Raw genomic sequence first — 23,488 nt, forward strand, 5'->3', positions numbered from 1 at the left:
AAAGCCCAAAGCTGGTCCCCCTGCCAAACAGGCTCTAGAGATTTACAGTTGATGTTGACGGGCCTCATCTGAAGGATTTCTTGCTTAAAATGGTCAGTTTCCTGCACCAAGTACTGCCTGGAGGTTTAATTCAAATTAAACCCAGAAGGAGACTGCTGCTTCCATCTCAACTACTCAGAAATTAGCCTGTGTAGAGCTTTGGTTTGCTGACGGAAATTGAGCCGTAAGAGACTGTGCGGATTGGCCTGATAGAGCAAGTACACATACAGGGTGCCAGCCGATTCTGGGGCCACACAAATGCACATACACACATGTACACATACAATGCATTTACACACACATGTACACACACCAGTAAATCCAGAAATAATCCATTTTAATTTCAGCCACCATATAAGTTTTGTGTCATTTCAAAAAACTGAAATCTATTTTATGGTTTAGACTTGCTTTTGTTTTGGTTTGTTTTAATCACTTAAGGGAAAGGAGGGGACAGACTGTAATTTTTAGAGTGTCTTGGGCCTCTAAAGATCTTGACTGGGCCCTGTGATGGTTAGGTTCATGTGTCAAGTTGGCCAGGTGATGGTTGTCCAGGTGTCTGGTGAAGCAAGCACTGGCCTAACTGTTACTGCAAGGACATTTGTGGCTGGTTAATAAACCAGAAGGCTGGTTTATTAAATTATCAGCCAATTGACTACACCTTTGTTGAGAACATCAATGAAGGGCGTGTCTTCAAATTCAATCAGCTGGATTTAATCCAATCAATTGAAGACTTTTAAGGGAAAGAGAGAACTTTTTTCTTCTTCTTCAGCCAGCCAGCATCTCCTGGGGAGTTCACAGAACACCTTCATTGGAGTTACCAGCTCATTGCCTGCCCTACGGAATCTGGACTAGTGCATCCCTACAGTTGCATGAGACACTTATAAAATCTTATATTTACAGATATCTCTCGTAGGTTTTCTTTCCCTAGAGAACCTCAACTAAAGCAAGCCCTAAGCTCTGATTTAGGCTGGGATCCTGGGCGGTATAGCTTCCAATTTCATGGAGGTACCAGATGTTCTTTAATCCTGTTTCTCTGGATATTTCACATCATATAGGGTGTGACCAACTTACTGGTTTCTGCAGTTTCATCCCCATTGCATTTTGGAGTTTGTAGGTTTTCTCAAAGTAAATAATGTTCTGGCCATTTGTGTGTGGGGGGTGGGTGTGGTGGGGATTACTGGGGTGGGGGAGCAGCTCAGGCAATGAAGTGGAGCCTCCTCCATGTTGACAAGATGACTCGGAGGGGAGATGTTGGTGTTATTGTGTGTTTTGTAAAGGCCTTGGCTTGAAAAGATGCCAGAGGAACATCGTGAAAGACATAAAGGATGCTTTCTCCTCCGTGGAAGGCCTTGGCGGCACCAGCAGCTACTGAAAAGACAGGGAGAACACAAGAGGACTGCAAATCCCAGAAAGAAAAAACATCCATGGAAGGACTGCAAAATGGGGGTCAGATTCCACTTATCAGAGCAGCAAAGCCTGGGTTCCATGATGTCAAGAGTGTCTGGTCACTGTCAGAGCTCCAAAAGAAGGGCCACTCGAGGGCTGTGGGAAAGGTGTTGGACCAGAGCTTGGAGAACATGAATGTGAGTTCTGTCTCTTGTTGTGTGAACTTGGAAGAGTCACTCCCTTTACTGTATTTCTTTGTCTGTACAAGCAGAAGGTTGGATTGCATCAGGGATGTTAAATAGGTTTTATCACATGTGTTACCTCTGATCAAGTGGCTGCCCAGAGTGTTATGTTAGAAAAGTTTCTGAAGGAGACCAGGCTCACTGGAAAAGTGTGCCAGAATTGATTAGCAATGTCTGCTGTGGCCACAGTCTGGGCACTAGTGGTATGTGTGCCAAGTATTTGCCATCCCTGGACAAGATGATCTCCTCAGATACTTTCAGTTCTAAAATATATTTTGTCACACCATGTGATAGAAACAGACCCGAAAAAAGCCTTGTTAAACCAGCGTCCAATGACAAATTTGAATCAGAATAAGTCAATTACCGTATCTACTGCAGATCAATTTTTTATAGAAAAATTAGAAAATTTGAGTGACCAGCATGCAACCAAATTATCACTTGAGTGAATTAATAAATTAGCATTCTGTTGAATTTTTTAAAATACAGCTTTCTATAAGCACAAGCTTCCTACCTTATCTGAGTCATTTTAGTGCCGGAGTTTTGACTGAAATTGCCAGATGGGGTATGCCTGGTTAAAGCTTCTGATTGCTGGTAATACCTGGAAATGTCCTTTAAATCAGACTTTATGAAAATGACCAAAGGAGGATGTGAAAGGAAATGTTTAAACCCTCATTGCAAATTTTAAAACAGTTTATACTTTTCCATAGAGAACCTTGTGATTAAACATTTCTCCACCTGAGATGGATGGAATTGAAGCGATCTAATTCCTGATTCACAACACATTCTCTCATTGCTGTTTGCAAGCCCATTTTTATTTATTTATTTGTTTATTTTAAAAATGTAATGGGCATTATATTATTTTAAGTGAATTTACCACTCAAAATGTAAGTTAGGATTTTGCCAACAAATCATGGCTAGCATCCCCTGCTGCAAGTAACCGCTTTTCTGAATCTCATGTTCATAGTTCCCTTGAGTTTCTTTTGATATAGTTTTATTTTATCTTTTTATAATCCTAAAATATATACTCATATTTTATTTTTGGCTGTTTTTCAAGTTATTTAAAGTATGCTGTCTGCATCTTTCTAGGATTTGCTTTTGTTCACTTACTTTATAATTGCTAAGATTCATTCTTATTATTGCTTATAGTGAGTGTTCATTCATTGTGACTGCTGTATAATATTCCATTGCATGAGTACACTGGAGAATATAGATTTTGAGACCATTTTTACATTGCTCTTAGGAGTGTAAATCGATATAACCACTTTATTTTTACATTGCTCTTAGGATATAAATCGTTATGATCACTTTGGAAGGAGTTTGGCTCTGTCTTATAAAGCTGAATTTTCACACATCTCCCAACACAGCAACTCCACTCTTTTGCCAAGAGAAATTCCTACTCATGCAAAACAGGAGACACATAACGGAATGTTCCCAACAGCTCTGTTCTCGATAGCAAAAACCTAAGGCCCAGCACTTGGGGAATAAATTGTGGTTCGAAGTCAACATCTCTCATTCTCTCTGCATTCCTGTAGTTACACAATACAAGTGGAGACAGTGTGCTGAGTCTGGGGAGGGGGCTTCTTAGAGCAATCAAGGGTTTGGTGGCAGCCCTGCTGAGGTATGGGACAACTGTGAATGTGGGAGTAAAGAGGATGAGGGGCCCACGGAGCAAATGCCCAGGGTCTCTGCTGGTGCAGGTGGGGTTCCCACCACCAGGAAATAACCATCTGACAAGCCAGGCTTCTCAAATGCATCTGTCATTGGGCTGAATCCAAGGGATGTGGGGAAGGCAGGAAGAAAGAACAGTTAGCAAGCCCCTCCTCCCCACCCCAGACACTCTAAAGTTTATTTGAACTACCATTTATCTAGAGCTTTCCTCCTGCTGGATAGTGTACTAAGCACTTTACATGTCTTATCTCATTTAATCCTCAACTATCAACCCTTCAAGGTAAGCAAGATGGAGCTAATGCCTGTCTCAGAGGGTTGTTGTAGAGATCAGTGAGGTAACGAATGGAGAGGGACTGGCAGTAAGAGCTCCATCAATGTAGTCATTATTATCACCTCCATTCACTGGTGAGGATGCTGAGGCTCGGCATGGCCAAGCCACTCTGTGAAGCCCACGGAGTGGGCAAGTGGCTGAGCCCAGGACTCCTGTATTCTGGTAAGAGAGGAAAATCTCTAATGGGCTCAGACTAGCTTTCTCCCAATAAGTCTTTCTCCAAATATTCTAAAAATTCAACCATAGAGCCATCTTTTGTAAATCAGACAAAACTAGCAGTCCCTTCATTTTGGAGAGAGAGGGAAAAACATATTAGCCAAGCTCAATGGCATCTTATTTCAATCCTGCATATTTATGAGGAAAGAACCTTCACAGCTATCTGTGTGGGGTATGGTGTATCCATGGATGTAGAGATTCTCAAGTAGAGATTCTCTCAGCTATAAGTAAGGTCCACATCATCACCCTTAGGCACAGGTCAGGGGCAGCTGGGCCTGACCCTGCAGCCACCACTGTGGGAGCCCATTTGACTTTCCAACCAGTTTATCCAGTGTTTATGAGGGAAAAGGGGTGTGTGCAGGGGGCCAAGTTCTATTTCCAGGACTTCCAATCTAGGCATAAACTCCTCCCTCAATCTCAGGAAACCAGGAGCTGCATCTGCAAACGTAACCCCAATCCATGTCCCCATGCCCCTCTTCCAACCAGATGGCAGCCCCTCTGCAACTCCATAGACAGCCTTGGGATCTGTGGCCTCCGGCCTAGCTTAGCTCCTTTTCCAAAGAGCCAACCATAGTACCAGAGGATGGACAGCTTTTTCCTAACACCCAGTTGGACCCCAATTTCCTTGCCTGACTTTAAAGGACCCTTGTCGATGTGAAAGGAAATGAAATAAACTTCAGTGGCAGAGAGATTCCAAAAGGAGCCAAGAGGTCACTCTGGTGAGCACTCTTACACACGATGTAGACAACCCTTTTTAGGTTCTAATGAATTGGGGTAGCTGGTGGTAGATACCTGAAACTATCAAACTACAACCTAGAACCCATGAATCTTGAAGACAATTGTATAAAAATGTAGCTTTTGAGGGGTGACAATGGGATTGGGAAAGGACCACATTCCCCTTTGTCTAGTTTATAGATGGATGAGTAGAAAAATAGGGGAAGGAAACAAACAAACAGACAAAGGCACCCAGTGTTCTTTTTCACTTTAATTGCTCTTTTTCACTTTAATTATTATTCTTGTTATTTTTGTGTGTGTGGTAATGAAGGTATCAGGGATTGATTTTGGTGATGAATGTACAACTATGTAATGGTACTGTGAACAATCGAATGTATGATTTGTTTTGTATGACTGCATGGTATGTGAATACATCTCAATAAAATGAATATTAAAAATAAATAAATAAATAAAGGACCCCTGCCATGGGTGTTTATTTTCCTCATTGCATCCCTGTCATTTCCCTTTCTTCCCCAACTTGATTTCTCATTCCAGCCAATTGAATCATACTTCTCTACTTGAGAATCTCTACATCCATGGACACACCATACCCCACACAGATAGCTGTGAAGGTTCTTTCCTCATAAATACGTAGGATTGAAATAAGATGCCATTGAGCTTGGCTAATATGTTTTTCCCTCTCTCTCCAAAATGAAGGGACTGTAGTATCTTACAGCTAGTGAGTGTCTGAGTTGGAGTTTGAACCCAGGCACTCTGGTTTCAGATCCTGTGCCCTTAGCCAGCTGCACAAAATGAATGCACACATATTTCAACTGCATTTAAGGGGATGACTTTTGGGGGTGGTGGTGGGCATTTTACTTACAAAATCCATTGAGCTGGATATTAACTGAGAACAAAAAAAACCTAATGAACTCTGAAAAACTGACAACATAAGCAATATGCTGTCACTGCAAGAGACATAATGGCAAGCTGCTTTCTTGTGAATGTATTTGCTGACAGACCACAAGCTAATAATCAGCCTGACCTCAGCAGTGCCCTGTTCCCTTGGGGGACACACAAACCCATTGAGTTGCTTGTTTGTGCCACCTACCAGAAACCAGGAACTCCCCTGGATTAATAGGTGATGAGGCCCTTTGTAAGCAACATAAATCAACTGGAAAAGCAAATACCCATAGTCAGTGATCAATAAGAAAATAGTATGGTTATCAATCACCAAAATGTCCAGAATGGGAGGGAATGTGGCAAAGACAGAAATTGGTATCAAAGATCATATAAAAAGACAAAAGGGTAGTCATTGGAAGAAGGAAACTTGCTTTACACAGGGACCCTATAAATTCAGTGACTTGAGCAGGGCTATAGGGTCGGGCTGGGGCTTGAATCTATGTCTCCTGCCTCTGGTTCTTGTGTGTTTGTCATTATACCATAAAGCAGGATGCAAACTGGAAATGAGAAAAACTCATCCATTGCAGATGATAAGCTCAAGCATCTTAGGGGTGGGATCAAGGACAAATATGGTATTGGGGAATAGCTGTTTTGGAAGACGGGAGTAGCCAAGAGGTCTGCATGCTGGTTGGGCTTTCTGTAGAGAAAATAGTGGGGAAGGCAGATGTCAGCCTTAGCACCCCCCTCCCCAGCCTCCCAACTCTGGCTTGCTCCCTGTTCCCAGAACAGGGATTAAGAGCACACAGATGCTGAAGCCAGATTGCCTAGATTGCAATCCCTGCTCTATTTACTTACTGGTGGTATGAACTCAGGCTATGCCCCAACCTCTATGTGCCTCAGTTTCTTCATTTATAGAGTGGGGAATAATTGTAGCAGTCTTTTATAGTGTTGGTGAGGGTATTAAATGAATTAACATATCCTAAAAACTTAAAACAGCATGTCGCACTGAGCAAGCCCTCTCTAAGGCTTAGCTGTTTCTCTAATCATCTCTGCCCCTTCCTGAATTCCAAACTTTCTTGCTTCTAGCTTTCTTTCCCTGACTTTTTTTATTCAGTCAAGACCTTCTCAGTCATTCCTTCTGCAGCATAAACTTTACCCTTGGGTAAGGTAAATCACTCTCAGGTTAAAGTCAAACTTCTTGCATGAGAGCAAGATGCCCCGTGATCTAATGGGGCCCACCGCTCCCTCTCCTGCCTCTTCTGCCTGCCCCTTGCCCTCTGCGTTCCTGCCACCCGGCACCCATGCCTTTACATGGGCCGTTCCCTCTGCCTGTACCCCTACCCCCCGCTCCCCGCTGTGGCCTGACTCCCAGCTCACTGTTGTTCCTTCTTCATTCCTCAGCTCAGACACCACATTCCCTAGGAATTCACTCTGTCTCTGACCTCCCATGGCCCCAAATGCCCAGGCTGGGTTAGATGTGCTCTGGGTCAGATGTGCATTCCCAGAGGATCCCATTTTTCCTTCTATCATGACACAGATTGCCCTGCCTCGTGATTGCCCATTGGCTCATTACCCCCTCAAAACAGCCAGCCCCTTGGGACACAAACTGACTTTTATCTTTATTCTCCTTGCCCTGGTTTTGGCCAATGGGAAGGAGCCCCAGCGGGAGACTGGAGAGAGGAGCGTGAGGGTGGAATGCTCATTCCCCGGCCACCTTCCCAGCAGATCACCTCCGGCTGGCTGGTCTTCAGTTCCCAGCTCCCCTCCTCCTGCTGGCTCCAGAGGAACCCTCCATAAACTATCTGGGGTGAAGAGCCAGTTTGTTTGTTTGTTTGTTTTTTCCTTCCACTCAAATGCAGAATAATACTTTTGTAAAATACAATAAATATTGTTTAAAAAAAAAATTGTTTCCAAAGCATACAATCAATGGTGCAGAGCATCATCACATACTTTGGATGGATTGTATGGTGTGGTGTTTGATTATATCTCAATAAAATTTCATTTTTAAAAAATAGGCTGTGATCAACGTAATTTTGTCTCTTTTATAGAAGAAAAGAAAAGACTACTTTCAAAGGTAAGAATGGCAATCTAAAATACTGGAATTTCTGCTCATTTTACTTCTCCAATTCATGCATGTATTAATCTCTATGTAACTAGTATGTTGGTAGCAATCATCAAATACTTGTTTATTTACTCAACAACAAAAATGAGTTGTTTCAGTATTGGAGGCTGCCAATTTAGAAGGCCAAGCTCTTGTTTTGGGGCTTGCCCTTATGAAGCTTGTTACTGCAAAGGAGAGGCTAAGCCTACTTATAATTGTGCCTAAGAGTCACCCGCAGAGAACCTCTTTTGTTGCTCGGATGTGGCCTCTTTCTCCAAGCCAACTGTGCAGGTAAACTCACTGCCCTCCCCCACTACATGGGACAATGACTCCCAAGGTTGTAAATCTCCCTGGCAACGTGGGACATGACTCCCAGGTATGAGCCTGGACCCGGCATCATGGGATTGAAAAAGTCTTCTTTACTGAAAGGGGGGAAAAAATGAAACAAAATAAAGTTTCAGTGGCTGAGAGATTTCACATGGGATTGGGAGGTCACTCTGGAGGGCATTCTTATGTGCTATATAGAAATCCCTTTTTAGCTTTTAGTGTATTGGAATAGCTAGAAGGAAATACCTGCTGAAACTCTCAAACCGCAAACCAGTAGCCTTGATTCTTGTAGATGATTGTATAACTATGTACTTATACGGTGTGACTGTGTGATCATGAAAACCTTATGGCTCATACTTTATCTATTCAGTGTATGGACAGATGAGTAGGAAAATGGGAACAAAAATTAAATGAACAATAGGGGGGATGGGATGTTTTGGGTGTTCTTCTTTAATTGTATTTTTCTTTTTTTTTTGGAGTACTAAAAATGTTCAAAAATTGAATGTGATGATGAATGCACAGCTATATGATGTTATTGTGAACAAATGATTGCACACTGTGGATGATTGTAGGATATGTGAATATATCTCAAAAAAACTGAATTGAAAAAAATGAGTTATTTCAAAAATGAATTTGTATATTCACATAATGGTACATTGAAAGATTATTCTGCCATAAAAAGGAATGAAATATACAGAATTACCATACGACCCATCAGTCCTACTTATAGGAATATACCCAAAAGAATTGAAAGCAGGGACTTGAACAGATATTTGTACACTCATGTTCATAGAAGCATTATTCACACTAGCCAAAAGGTGGAAGCAACCCCAGTGTCCACTAACAGACGAATGGATAAACAAATTATGGTGTAAACTGTTAAGTAAAATAGTTGCCTACTTTGGGCATTGCCAGAAGAAGACACCTTTCCAAAAGGGCTTTTCCAGAAGGCAAAAAACATTGACCTTTTCAGACATAAAGGCCATATATCATGTGATTCCATTTATGTGAAATGTCCAGCATAAGCAAAGCCATAGAGACAGAAAGTAGATTTGTGGTGGCCCAGGGTGGGGGTGGAGGGTGGGGAGATAGGTAGGTGAGGGCTAATGGGCACAGGGTTTCTTTCTAGAGTGAGGAAAATGTCCTAAAATTGATTGCAGTGAAGGTTACGTAGCTCTGTGAATACACTAAAAACTTTTGAATTGAAAACTATAAATAAGTGGATTGTTGATGTGTAAATTATATCTCAGTAAAGCTGTTATAAAACTGAATTCAAAAAATAAAATTTAAAAAGCAATGAATTAAAAATATGAGACTAGATTTTTATTACTAGATTTAAGTCATAAAATTATATTCAAAAATATATTCAGAAGAAAAAGAAAAAAGAAAATTACAAAAACTACACTTGTTGCTCACTGAACGTCTACATCTAGGCGAGTAATATAGAGAATTGCTAATACATGCATAACTTCTTCTAGTTCCTCAATTGTAACTAAACTAAAAATTATAAGGATACACTGATTGCCCATAAGTGATGTGCCAGTTTGAATGTATTACGTCCCCCGGAAAAAGCCATATTCTTTGATGCAATCTTGTGGGGCAGACGTATTAGTGGGGATTAAAATGGAACATTTGGATTAGGTCGTTTGCATGGAAATGTGCCCCACCCAACTGTGGGTGATGATTCTAATTGGATAATTTCCATGGAAGTGTTACCCCACCCATTCAGGGTGGGTCTAAACTAAATCACTGGAGCCATATAAATAAGCTGACAAAAAGAAGGAACTCAGCGCCACTGTCAGTGAAATTTTTTTTTTTGTTTGTTTGTTTTTTTTTAATCATCATTTTATTGAGATATATTCACATACCACGCAGTCATACAAAACAAATTGTACTTTCGATTGTTTACAGTACCATTACATAGTTGTACATTCATCACCTAAATCAATCCCTGACACCTTCATTAGCACACACACAAAAATAACAAGAATAATAATTAGAGTGAAAAAGAGCAATTGAAGTAAAAAAGAACAGTGGGTACCTCTGTCTGTTTGTGTCAGTGAAATTTTGAAGCACAGCTGAGAGTGACATTTTGAAGAGGAGCTATAGCAAAGAGGGACACTTTGAAGAATGCACAAGAGTTAAGAGAGTAGCTGCAGTTGAGAGAGAGTTTGAAGACGGCCTTGCTCCAGAGAAGCTAAGAGATGACAAACACCCCAAGAACAACTAGGAGTGACATTTTTGAGGAACTGCAGCCTAGAGAGGAACGTCCTGGGAGAAAGCCATTTTGAAACCAGAACTTTGGAGCAGACGCCAGCCACGTGACTTCCCAGCTAACAGAGGTTTTCCAGACACCATTGGCCATCCTCCAGTGAAGGTACCTGATTGCTGATGAGTTACCTTGGACACTTTATGGCCTTAAGACTGTAACCGTGTAACCAAATAAACCCCCTTTTATAAAAGCCAATCCGTCTCTGGTGTTTTGCATTCCAGCAGCCTTGCCAAACTAGAACAAGTGACTATATACACACTTTGAAAGAACAATGTATACATCATTATTTAAAGTTTGTTTAAATGTCCTGCTTTGGGTTTGTTAATTTATCTAATCTATGTTGGATTGACCACATCCCTACACCGAGAGTATGACAAACTGTTTCATCATTTTGTTTTGTTTACACTCTTTTAGGCCAGAGTCATTCAGGAATCCACACAATGCAGTGAGTTATGGTTTAAGTAGAGAGTTTAAGGTTTATTAGAGGAAGAAAGCAGATGAAAGCAGGTGGGAGCCAGCAGAAAAGAAAGAAAGAAAAAAAAATGGCTCCGGCTCTCTATCTGAGAGAATATTTTTAAAGGAAAAAAACCATGTGGGGAGGGAAGGGCGGCCTGTGCTTTGAGTGAGTGAGGGCTTATCAACTTCTGAGCTGACTGGTTACTAGTGTTCTAACACACTACTCTTCTTTGATGTGCACTGTATCATCTATGTGGAGGAGGCAGGCCTTTTGGCTTGTTTGTGGTCGTTCATCTTACGGACATATCTGACCTTGCCTTACCCACCTTTGAGGCACCACTGTGGCTGGAACAGCCTTGAACAGCCTTCATTCTTTAGTTTATGGGGCACCTAGTTTTCTGTGAGATAAGCAGCAGATCCCCTGGATCAGACATTCCTTCTATATGTTAGACTCTTTTTTCTGGGTCTGACACACTCACAGTAGAGAAATTAGTCTTACAGAGATATATTGATAGGAACGTAATGTAAGAAGAGATTTCAAGCAGTTGCAGCAAGCTCAGGCTATTCATTTCTAACTTTTATCCAAAATGAAAAAAGTGGTGCTATGTCTTCACAATTAATCTTCAATTCTTCATCAGTAGACTGAACCAACAATTTATTCTATAAAGTTACAGTTAGGGTCCATTCATTCTCCATGCATGGAGTTCTTTATAAAAAATAAAATTGAAAACGTTCTATCAAATTTGTAAGGCATTTGGTGTTAACTTTTCACAGATGTGCAATATCAGGATTATTACCAACTTCACCAATGATTGTTAAGCAATGGAACTTGCTATACCAAGCTTGGAAGAACCAACTGTTTTTTTCAAGCTTGCATTCCTTCCTTGCATGCAAGTATTAACATGGTTAAAAATACTCAAGATATCAAAACAAAACTCAGGTCTAGTTGTCCAATCCACAACTTGAAAAAGTTGGGACCAAACTGGCGTCTTATTTTGCAGGAACACTAAGAGTTCATTCTATAGTTCAAAATTCTCTACAAAACTTTTTAACTATCATACTTCAGCATATAATAACAATTGATCATGATCAGCTTCCATATTGTCTGTCACATAATAATGAAAATAATCGCAAATAGAACACAATAGCCTTTATAGAATTAACCATTTTTTACAACATTGCCCAGCACACTGTAGCATAATGAAAAATTTGGCTGGTCTTTGTCCCCAGCCACACCTGAAAGACCAGCCAGGTGGTTAGGGGTGGCCCTTTGAGTCACTCAGGCCAGCAGGACCTCCCAGACCTCTGGGGGCGGGGTGGGGTGGTGGTGGGGGTGGCTGGAGATTGAGCTCAACAACGCAGCATAGATTCTACCAATCACGCCCACGTAATGAAACTGTTATAACAAATTCCAGACGCCGGACGCTCTGATGAGTTTTCATGATTAAGATAAGCCACTCTGCCTGGAGGGTGAAGCTTTTTCCTCCAGGCTTGCATTTGAGACAACCCCCTAGGCCCCGCACTCTGCATCTCTTGGTTTCCTCTTACTCGTATCCTTTTACTATAATAAAACTATAATCGTAATTATAATGCTTTCAGTGAGTTCTGTAAGTGAATTAATGAACCTCGGGGGGTTGTAGTCAGTTGGTCAGAAGCATGGTGTCCTGAGGCTCTGAACTTGCAACTGTTCCTGAAGGGCAGTCTTGCAGAGAATGCCATGAAACTGTGGGATCTGGCCCCAAACAGAGGAAAGTCAGAATTGAATTGGTTGAGTGAGCTGCAGTCTTTGTAGTTGCTGATTGAACTTTTGTACCCATATCGTTGGTGTTTCCTAATATGAATTAAGTACCCTAGAAAGTTTTCCTTGTCATTTCAACTGCATTATCAGAACATATTCTGACACAAAACCTGAACTTCAAACTACATATGCTAATGTTTGATCACACACTTTGATGTCATAGCAATGTCAAGTTACTATAAGATTTTCTAAACGCCTATTTTCAATTGCCATACCATCATAAACTGGTAAGTGTTTGCAGGCCTCCCAGGGGCTTTGAGCAGCATTGCTCTACATGATTCTGACTTCCAGTAATCACTCTCTCCCCTCACCTCTTCAAGCCTAGCTGTTTTAACAGCTTGGCTGCGGCTAGCTCCAGGTCACTGCTCTATGCCTCTATGCCTCGTGGTTGCCCACACCTCCACCTTTGTAAATGGCGATTTTGTTAATAAACCTCCTCCTTGAATTATCCTAATCTCGGTGTGCCATCTATTTTCTCCTGGGACATGTTTTCTGTCAACCTCTTAATGTAGTAACTTGCCTGTCACAGAGAAGATGAACAGTATATGTTTACTGAATCAATGACCAGAACTGCTTTCCAGGAGTGAGATAATGTTTCACAGGGGTTTCAGAAAAAGAGAGAGCCAAAGTCAAACATGAACTCATGTCTCTTCCTAAAATGGTCATTATCCCCTCCAGATCTAGAGTCTTAGTCCAGAGCCACGCTTAGCTCATACCATCCCTTTGCGGAATTAGAGAAACAAGCACAGGCCCTGGGAGGATGCAGCCCCCAAAACATGTGACTTGGAGTGTGGAATGTTGGCTGGCTTTCAGTCCCCTAAACCAGGTATTCTCTGCTTGAATGTACATGCAATCTTATGTAATGGGTCTGCCCTAGGCTGAGCAAACAGCAAACCTACTCCATCTGCACCCAAGATAACCACTGTTTGGTGTAGCTTAGAAATAAGGACCAATTCAGTATTCTCTGAGGAAGCCCAGTACAGCTCAGATTTTGCTGTAAACATGATGTTTTTGTTTGCAGAGTGATTTTTTTTCCCACACATTTTTTCTTTAGCTTCCTGAATGCAGGAGGAGGGTCCTTACTGGCATAGTCCAAATACATAGTATTGTAATCCAGTTGGGCTACAGTATGGGGTGCAAATGCTTCTTTCAGTTCTGAATATAGTGGTGCTGCCCCTGAGAGGCCTTTAAGATGCAAAACTGCCCCATTTTGACTGACAGTAGAGAGTAGGACTGGGGTAGGCGTTGGATTGTGAAATGGCTCTTCTTGGCTGGAGCTGGGCACAGCTCTATCAGGGGGTGACCTGGGATCTGGGATGGGATGAGGAGCAGGAAAGGAATTGTTCAAGGGAGCAGGGTGGGGAAATCGGACAACTTGTGAGTGCCTTGTGATTCAGATCTTCCTGTCCTAGAGAAGTGATTGTGTTTGACGTGAATTCCCAGAATGCCTGACACACCCACGTGTAAACGGGTCGAAACCCATCCCAGGGTCCATGTGAATGAGCTGAGGGTTTGCACCAGCTTTTACCCTCCACCATTCCCTGCTCCCACCTGAGTAGCGTTTCTCCCACGGGAAGGGTCAATGGGACCGTATGGTAATGGAAAATGTTCCAGGGTTTTACACCAAGATGACTCCATAATTCCCAAAACCCCAAGAGGGAAAGTTGCTTAGAGGAACCTGTTACCTGTCTTTGCTGGAAGCTTGACACACCTTAACTTCTCTTATTTCTCAATCTCCCCAACAGTTGGGTCAGCTGTTGGTTTACTGGTGCTAACAGAGATATTTACTGTGTAACCAAATCAAAAGCAGTGAGATGAGAAGGACATGGGAAATGTTATCCAGGAAAGTAACTCTTCCCTTCCAGAACTGGAGTCAACACAGGGGGGGCTTGTCCTGTGGCCACTGGGGTCATCACTAGAAAGTAATACTCACTGCACTTGGAAAAGGAAGAAATCTGAAAGAGCATTATCCTTTTGTTTTAAATATCAGGATTCCACAGCTCAATGAAATTTATTATTGCTGAAGATTACCTAGGAAATGGTGAAAGCCAGGGTCAGAATCCCAGGTCATGTGGGTGCTACTCCAGTGTAATTTCTGTGATGTTGTGGTGCCTCTCAAAATAATTTTCTTTTCATTCACTCGTTCATTCATTAAATATTTTCTGAGCACTACTCTGTGCCTGGCACTGTGATATGTGCTAGGTCTATAGCAGTGACAAGATAGATACAGTCCTCATGCACCTTAAGTGTAATGAGAAGATGCGTTAAGCAAATATTACATAAATAAACAATTACAAATGTGATTAATCCCAAGAAGAATTAGTATTATTACAGCTTATAAAAGCAGGCCTTACCTAGCCTGGGTGTGGTAAGGATGGTTAGATCTGGGAAGGATTTCCTGAGGAAGTGAAATTTATGCTGAGACTTGAAGAATGAATAGAAAATACTGAGGCAAAGAGGACTTGGAAAATGGGAAGAGAAACCCAGGCAGGCTGGAGAACATATATGAAGACTCTGAGACAGGAAAGAAATGGAGCTTTGAAATAGCTGAAAACAGACCTGTGGCTACGGTATAGATGGTAAGAAGGAGAGGGATGTGAGATGGGCTGAGAAGGTGGGGTCAGTCTATTCAGAGCCTTGCAAATCATGGCCAGGATTCTGGACTCCTAAGAGTAATGAGAAACCATTGAAGGGTTTTAAACATGGAGTGTTGGATCAGCTTTTTAAATGATCACTGACAAGACAGCACTGGTGGTGAGCAAAAGTGGATGCAGGGAGTTACTTAGTAGGTTAATGCGATAGCTGAGGTGACAGACATGATGGCTTGGACCAGGACAGGGGTCCAAGGTAGAGAGAAGTGAAGACTTCCAGAGACATTAGAAGGTAGGCCCTACAGATCTGGGAGCTAAGTGAATGTGAAGAGTGAGGAAGACCGAGGTATCAAGAGTAACTCTTGGATGTTGGCTTGCGATATGGAGAAATGCGGCATTCATGGAGCTAGCAGATGCTGCAGAAGGAGCAGGCTCAGAGTTGAGATTGGACACGCTAAGTTTGAGGAACCTGTGAGACAAAGGGGAGGAGGATGCAGAGAAGGTGGTTGGATATGTAGAGCTGCAGATGCAAGGTCTACATTGGAAATAGAAGTTTGGGGATCATAGTACGGAGACTAATGGAAACCATGGGAATGGAGGAGCACATTTAGGGAGAGAGACTAGGCCAAGAAGAAAAGAGATAAATACAGGAAATAACCAAGGATTTTATTCCATTGAGAAAAGTAACATATACATAAGAACGTTGAACACCTTTATTTAAAAAATCTGAGCTGTTTATTAAGCTATTCTTTCTCAATTTCTTATTTACCCTTCTTTACTCTGCTTGTGATGCTGCAGGGCTACAGGCCACATTTTTTCCCTTCAAGCATAGGGGGTGCTTGAAGGAGACTGGAAGGCTGGAGAAAGGAAAAAGGATTTTTGCTCTTTCCTGTTTTTAGTTCCTGTTCCTGGGAACAATACCCCAGCAATAGTCCTTTGCCCCGGTGGTGAGAGTTGGTTCCAAGACATGTAATTCCAAGCAGGTAATTCCATTTGCAGCTTTTAAAAAAATATTTATCTTTTTTATTAGAGAAGTTATAGGTTTATTAAAAAGTCATGCAGAAAATACAAAGTTCCTATATACTCTACCCCCTACAGTTTTCCCTATTATTAACTCTTTGCTTTAGTGGGGTAGCTTTGTTACAATTGATGAAGAAATACTATTATAATTGTACAATTAACTATCGCCCATAGTTTACATTAGAGTTCACTATTTGTGTTGTATAGTTCTATGTTTTGTTTTATTTTTAAATTTTTGTTCTGGTAACATATATGCAACTTAAAATTTTCTATTTTATCCACTTTCAGTTATACAATTCAATGGCATTAATTACATCCACAATGTTGTACTACTGTCACCACCATCCATTACCATTTCATTACACAAACAGAAATTCTGTTCCAACTAAGCATTAACTCCCCATTCCCTACTTCCACCCCCACCCCTGGTAAACTGTATTCTAGTTTCTCACTCTTTGAATTTGCTTATTCTAATTTCATATCTGTGAGATCATACAATATTTGTCCTTCTGTGTCTGGCTTATTTCACTCAACACAATATCTTCAAGGTTCATCCATGTTGCCTTATGTTTCAGGACTTCATTCTCTTTGATGGGTGAATAATATTCCATTGTATGTATATACTGCATTTTATTTATTCATTCATCTGTTGATGGACAGTTAGGTTTCTTCCATCTTTTGACACTGACTTTTGACAATGAATACTCTATGAACTTTGTTATGCAAATACCTGTTTGAGTCCCTGTTTTCAATTCTTTTGGGTATATGCCTAGGAGCGAAATTGCTAGGTCATATGGTAATTATATTCCTAACTTTCTGAGAAACTGCCAAACTGTTTTCCACAGTGGATCTTGGCAGTTTTTTCATATACTGCTGTGATGGTTAAGTTCATATGTCAACTTGGTGAGGTTATGATTTCCAGTTGTTTGGTCAAACAAGCACTGGCCTGATTGTTACTGTGAGGATATTTCATGAATTTAAACCATCAGTCAGTTGATTGCATCTATGGCTGATTAAGTCTTTAGTCAACTAAGGAGATTGCCTTCAGCAATGAGAGGAATCTCCTCATCCAATCAGTTGGAGGCCTTAAAGGGAGAAATGATGATTTCAGCAGTCCGAAGGAAGAATTTCTCTCTCTATTTCAGCCAGCCAGCTTCTCCTGAGGAATTCATTGAAACCCCAACTTGCGAACTGCCCTGTGGAATTTGGAATTGCCAATCTTCAATTGCCAATTCCTAAAATAAATCTCATAATGTTGATCTCCTGGCATTTCTGTTTTTCTGGAGAATACTGACTAATATAATCATAGTCCCTCAGAGACAACAGCTTTGCTGCCCCCAAATACCAGATATCTTCATCCCTATGCTGACGTGAAGATCATTCTCCCTGAACCTGACCTCCTCCTCCTCCTATTGCCCAGTTACACTCCAAGACTATAGTATAAATGCAGCAAGGGAATCTGGAGATGTGAGTTCTGATTCCTATATTGAGGAGGTGGAATTCACAATATGGGAATCTTCCCAAATATGAGGAGCTGACTCAAAGCATGATTGGCAGCCATGGGTGTGGCAAACATCCCTATAATATACCAGGGTTTAGCTTTTCCTTATTTGTTTGAATTACGTGCCTCTGTAGAGCGAGTTATTATAATGGTGTGTCATGCTCACACAGGTTCAGGACACAATAGAAACTCAGCAAATAATCCCTTTATTGTATAGAATAAATAGTCCAGAAGGGCAAATCTCCTTATCGCTTACACAGCACAAAGGGCCCAAAAGAGCAGGGGAAGAAGTCCCATCATGGTTGGTGTCCTGAGGTGGCCAGAAACTGCTCTGGGTAGGGGTCAATAGATGGCAGCTCCACGTGGCCCACTTCACATAGGAGGAGAGAGACAAGTCTATACTGTTTGAGTGTGGTTTTTATCCACCTGGTGGTAGGGGACTCACCACTGAGAATTCTGTTTTGATAAGCATCTGGGGTTGCTTGTTCCCAGTTTCTAGGTTTAGGTCTGTCTGGGCCTTTCCGTCAGACATAACATCTCCCCCAGGTTGTGGAATGTCACACAATAGAAGAGGAGTTGGGGGTAATGGAAGGCTGGAAGATGCCTGCTTGGTGTGTGTTTGTGACTTCCCCAGAGAAGGAGGTGGGGATAGGAGAAGTCTGGGTGACTTGCCTAATAGCCTCTTTCTGATAAAGAAATAAGGAGTCTTACTAATATACATAATCTAATGAGTAACAAGATAAGGCTAAAAAGGAAACAGCAATAACAACAGAACAGTTCTGAGAGAAAGAGAGTATTGGTTAGGGTATAGGCCAAGCTGAGGTTACAAAGAGGCCCCAAAATATAGTGATTTAAACTAGAAAGAAGTTTATTTCTCTAGCACATAACAGTCAGGAAGTACAATCAAGAGCTAGATTAACATCCTTAACATGCACTTCCATCATTGATCTGGGTTGGCTGCTCCAGTCTCAACATCTCCACCAGCAAGAAGAAAGCAGGCTGGGGAAGGCACAGATAAATGCTTAGCATCCATCTCCCAGCCCTTGCCTACCCCTGGCCTCCTGTTTCCATTCCATAAGGGGGAGACATCAGGCCTAACGAAAAGGCCCAGCCATACCTTAAACCTGGAAACCAGGAAGAAACAGCCTCAGATGCTTATCACAGTGGGAATTTTCAGTGGCAGCCACCCCGACCAGGGGTTGTATAAATACTCAACACTCAACCAGCACAGGTTCTCTGCCCTTCCGACACAAAGTGGAGCATGTGGAGCTGCCATCCTTTGACCTGACCCGAGCGGTTGGCCTCCCCAGGAGACGACCATGATGGGCTTGCTTCCCCTGCTCTTTTGGACCCCTTGTGCTGTGTAAATAATAAAGTGGTCATTTGCTGAAAGTTTCTGTTGTGCTTGAGCCTGTGTTCCTGCAAGGCTCTGTGTAAGCAACTCCCTCCACCGAGCATGCCCTGTCCTTTGAAGGGTGAAACCTGGAAGTGATGTGCATACCTTCCAGTCACTCCCATTGTGCATAACTTAGTTATTTGGCTACACTGACCTCCAAGGAAATTAGGAAAAGTAGTCTCTGATTAGGCGGCCTTATGTACAACTAAAACTCTAACTTAACGGAAGGGGAAAGAGGGCACTGGAGGATGGGGAGGGGGACAAGTAAAAGCCTGCCACAGAGAACACAAGAATATCCAAAAATAAGAGTCAAAGATTTGACTGCCAACATTTGCAACAAGCTGGAAGTATCAGAGAGAGAACATTTTCGGAAGCAGCCCATAACCAATGGATAAATTCACCAGCTTTCTCTCCCATGGTTGGGAGAATTTGAGACATACTCTACAGTGTTTCAGAGTTCCTCAAAAGGATCCGGCTCCAGTTGCTGCCATTGAAACCTGTTTCCCTTTCTTATCTCATTTCCCCATTCCTTTGTCAGTGCTTCCTGGGATCACCTCCAGAATAAACCACTTGCTCTTGAACCCATGTCTCAGAGTTTACTTCTGGGAGAACTAAAACTAGAACCAGCTCTGGGCTCCCTGGAAATCCAGAGGTAAATGAAATAACATAACTTATTATGTTTGGAAAGTAGAAAACACATTCATTCCTCAATTAAGACAAAGTATTTCTCCCTCCCCTGCCTAGCCTGCTCCCTGACCCTCCCGCCAAAAGCACTACTTGTCTGTCTGTTTTCACACTGTCTGGTCTTTTATGGTGTTCATGTTGTTCTGCTCTCAAGCCTGTAAGTTCCTTGACCCTTTATCCCTTTTAGAGCTAGCAAATTTGCACTTTGTGAAACGAAGTGAAGGATGAAAAATCAGCCTTGTCCAACACACCTCCTGACACGCAAAGAAACCAAGGCTCAGTTAAGAGATGTGATCAGCCTTGAGGAGTGAGCAGGGAGTCAGGATGGGCTCCCAAGTTCTGGCCACTGTTCTTCTTCTCCACCACAAACACAGTCTCCTCCCAGGTTTCTTTCTCATAACCTCTGAGTGGAACCCAAGGCTTTTAACAGCATGTCTATAATTGTTAAAAATATGCCTGTCTTGAGTTAGCCATGTCCTCTTTCCCTTGGCCCATTAGGCCTGAAGGGACAGTGCTTGTTGCTACTTAATTTTTCGTATCTTGCAAGATGAGACCAAAATGTAACCAACAAGACAACTATAGATTGCAGGTACTTTGGCTATCCAAAGTCCTATAATGCATTAATTGATTATGGCCAACCCCAAGTGCAAGATCAGGTCTGTTTCCATAAATTCTTCCTGGAAATAGCACTATCTAGAAGCCCTGGAGGATGAGGAGGGCAAAGCCTTGAGGCCTTGATTCAGCTGCAGTTGCTCTGCAGAGAAAGAACAAAGCTCCCAAAACAAAGCTGGGAGGAAGGCAAAGCATATGTGAGACTTAAACCCAAAGCATAGAAAGCCCTTACCCACCTTGGTCTGGTGAGAACAAATTCTTCCAATGGAGGATAAAACTTCAAAAGTGTCAAATGAATTGGCTGTTTGTTCTGAGGCCTGAAATTTGCATATTGTAATTCATACTCTAAGCTGCATCTATTCCTGTGTCTTTTTGTGATGGAAAAGACAGTAACCAAATATTCACTGACCCTTTAAATTTTTCTTTACAAGATCCTTCTCTAATTTACCTCTTTCTAATTAATTTTTCTAGTTAATTTCTTAAAAATCTATTAACCAATTTAAAATTAAGTTATTACATAAATAATGTGTTCAATAAAAATATTTCAGAAAATTTAAATAAGTAGAAAGAAAATTGAAATTGCCTGAAAAGTTACCACTGAGAAATGCAACTGTTAACATTTTGGTGTATCCTTCCAGATATGTACACATACTTATTTTGTGACTGCATATTATTTCATTGTGTGGATGCACCATAATATATGGGACATGTAAGTGAGACTCTAGGTCTTTTCCTGTCTTCTATCATTATAAAAAGAGCTGGAATTTTAATGAAATCTGTGTTTTTATTTCCTCCATAAATATTTCTGTACGTATCTCTAAAAGATTACTCTCATTTTAAAAATACAGTAATAATAGCAAGGTCATGGTCACACCTGAACATTCTAACACTAACTCCAAATTATCATCAAATATTGAATGTTCACCTTTCCCCAGTTGTCTCATAAATGCTTGTTACTGTCCTCAGTTTTGGTAACTAAATCTTAATGTACATGTTTAATTCGTTTTTTAGAATAAATGCTTAGATTTGAAATTGCTGGGTTAAAGGTATATTATACCTAGATTTAGAAAGATGTTCTTACCCATTAGCTAAGGCTAAAAGGACATTTTGTATAAATGTCAATGTGGAAGGGAGGAAGAAGAAATCTTTTTATTTTTATTTTTTCTGTGGCTTTCCTGTGCTGATGACCAAAAAAGAGATAATATTCTAAAAAATTTCCTAGTGATTGACTATAGCAGACCTCAGGCTGATTTCCCCCCTCCTTCCCTTTATTCGAGTGGTTAAGAGGGTGGTGCATCTTCCCTTCTCTGTAGCACCCGTCTCCCTGAAGGAGCTGCATCTCTCACTCAGCTGTCTAGAATCTAGCTGTAGAACAAGAATCTTCCCAAGAAGAAGATACTTCAAGCCAGTGAAACTCCTGAGCCACCCTGCACACTCTGTGCCAACTTATTTGCTATTTTATATTTATATATAAAAATTATATTTTTATAATATATATAGAAGCAACAGTGTAATGGAAACAGACAAATTCTGGCTTTGTCATTTATTTATTGTGTGATCTTGGGCAAATTACTACAGTTTTTGTTTTTTTTCTGGGTGTGGTGGTGGATAATGATAGCTTACCGAGGTTGCTACAAGGATGAAATAGGTTGGCATATTGTAGGTGCTCAATAAATATTTGTTGAATGAATGAATGATATTTGCTACCTAGAATCATATGATTTTTTGAGCCAACAGAAATCTTAGAGTGTAGCCTCTTTATTTTAGAAATGAGCAAATTAAGTTCAGAGAAAATGTGTAATTTGGCTTTTTGGTCATTCATTTAACAAACTTTTTAAAGTACTGAGTATATTTGAGGCACTGAGGATATAATAATTAATAATATATGGTCACTGCTCTCAAGGAGTAAGGGAGAATAGACATGTTTTTCAACAGTGCTATACAGGGCTAGACATGTTATTCTAGAACCATCTAGGGCTTTGAACTTCACTATGGCAGCCACTAGCCACATATGGCTACTTAAATATAAATTAATTAAAATTAAACAACATTAAAAAAAAACAGTCCTTCAGTTCCACTAGCCATGTGTCAAGTGCTCAGAGGCCACACACAGCTAGTGGCTCTAGACTGTCTTCCCAGAGTAGCACCCAATTGCATATATACCTCATATTTGTACAGTTTCAGGGTATTTGCATCTTGGTCTGAATCTGGTAGATAAAACGCCTCTTGTAATATAGCAAGATAGAAATGATAGGCACTGGTAACTAAAACTAAAAACAAAGATAGGAGCTGCATTTATAAACTAGAGTCCAAACTTGTGAGAAGTTTAGCCTAGAACAGTTTCTAGCCAAGGCGTTGGATGCAGCAGAATAATGAGCCACTTGTTCACGCCGAGAGGGATCGCTTCAGTTTCCTGTGTCTCCTGCATAGCCCCATGGTTGTCTGGGCATATGTGGCCACATGCTCATCTGTGCACGCTTTAGACGGGGAGAGATCCTCATAGCTTTCCTGAGATTTCAGTGAAACGAGATAACTTGTCACACAATTTACTTACAGTCTCTTTAACTAAGGATGTTACATGACTCTCCCTTCCTGTAGGTTATGTCCACTCAACAATAACTTATCAGGTGCTTTCTAGGTACACAGGGACTGGGCTTTGTGCTAGGGATATGAAGGTGATTAAGACAAGAAGTTTATACATGAGCAAAGGAGGCAGACTTGAAACCAGCCAGTTATACCAACAGCAAGAAATAAGTGCTATAACAGGCAAGGTACTGGGAAATGTGGGAAAAAGAGAGATTAAATTCAATTTAGGGGACTAGGGCAGGCTTGATAAAAGAGATGCACTTGAGAACAACCTTCAGGTACATGTTGGAATGTAATAGCATGGAATATGTTCTCACCTCTACATTCAAGTTCCTGAAGTCCAAAATTGTTCTTTCATACAAGCTGTGACTTCTCCCACCCCTTCTTTCATACTGAACTCCTTCTTTCTACAGACTTTCAGGCTCTCAACCCCACCCTATTCTCTTGATCTTTTATGCCCTTTCAGGTGAGACTCCATAGTCAGATTTTTCAACCAGTTTTTGTCCGCACTCCACAATCCCTTGTCCCCTGGCTTCTGTATTTATCTGTCTTGCCAAGCCCCAACCTTGCTTTGCTGAAATCAAGGTCATTCAATATAAGGTCTGTCAACAACTCTCCTCTCTAAGTCAACATTTCTTTGTATCT

This window comes from Choloepus didactylus, chromosome 4 (genome assembly GCF_015220235.1).
Source record: "Choloepus didactylus isolate mChoDid1 chromosome 4, mChoDid1.pri, whole genome shotgun sequence".
NCBI lineage: Eukaryota > Metazoa > Chordata > Mammalia > Pilosa > Megalonychidae > Choloepus > Choloepus didactylus.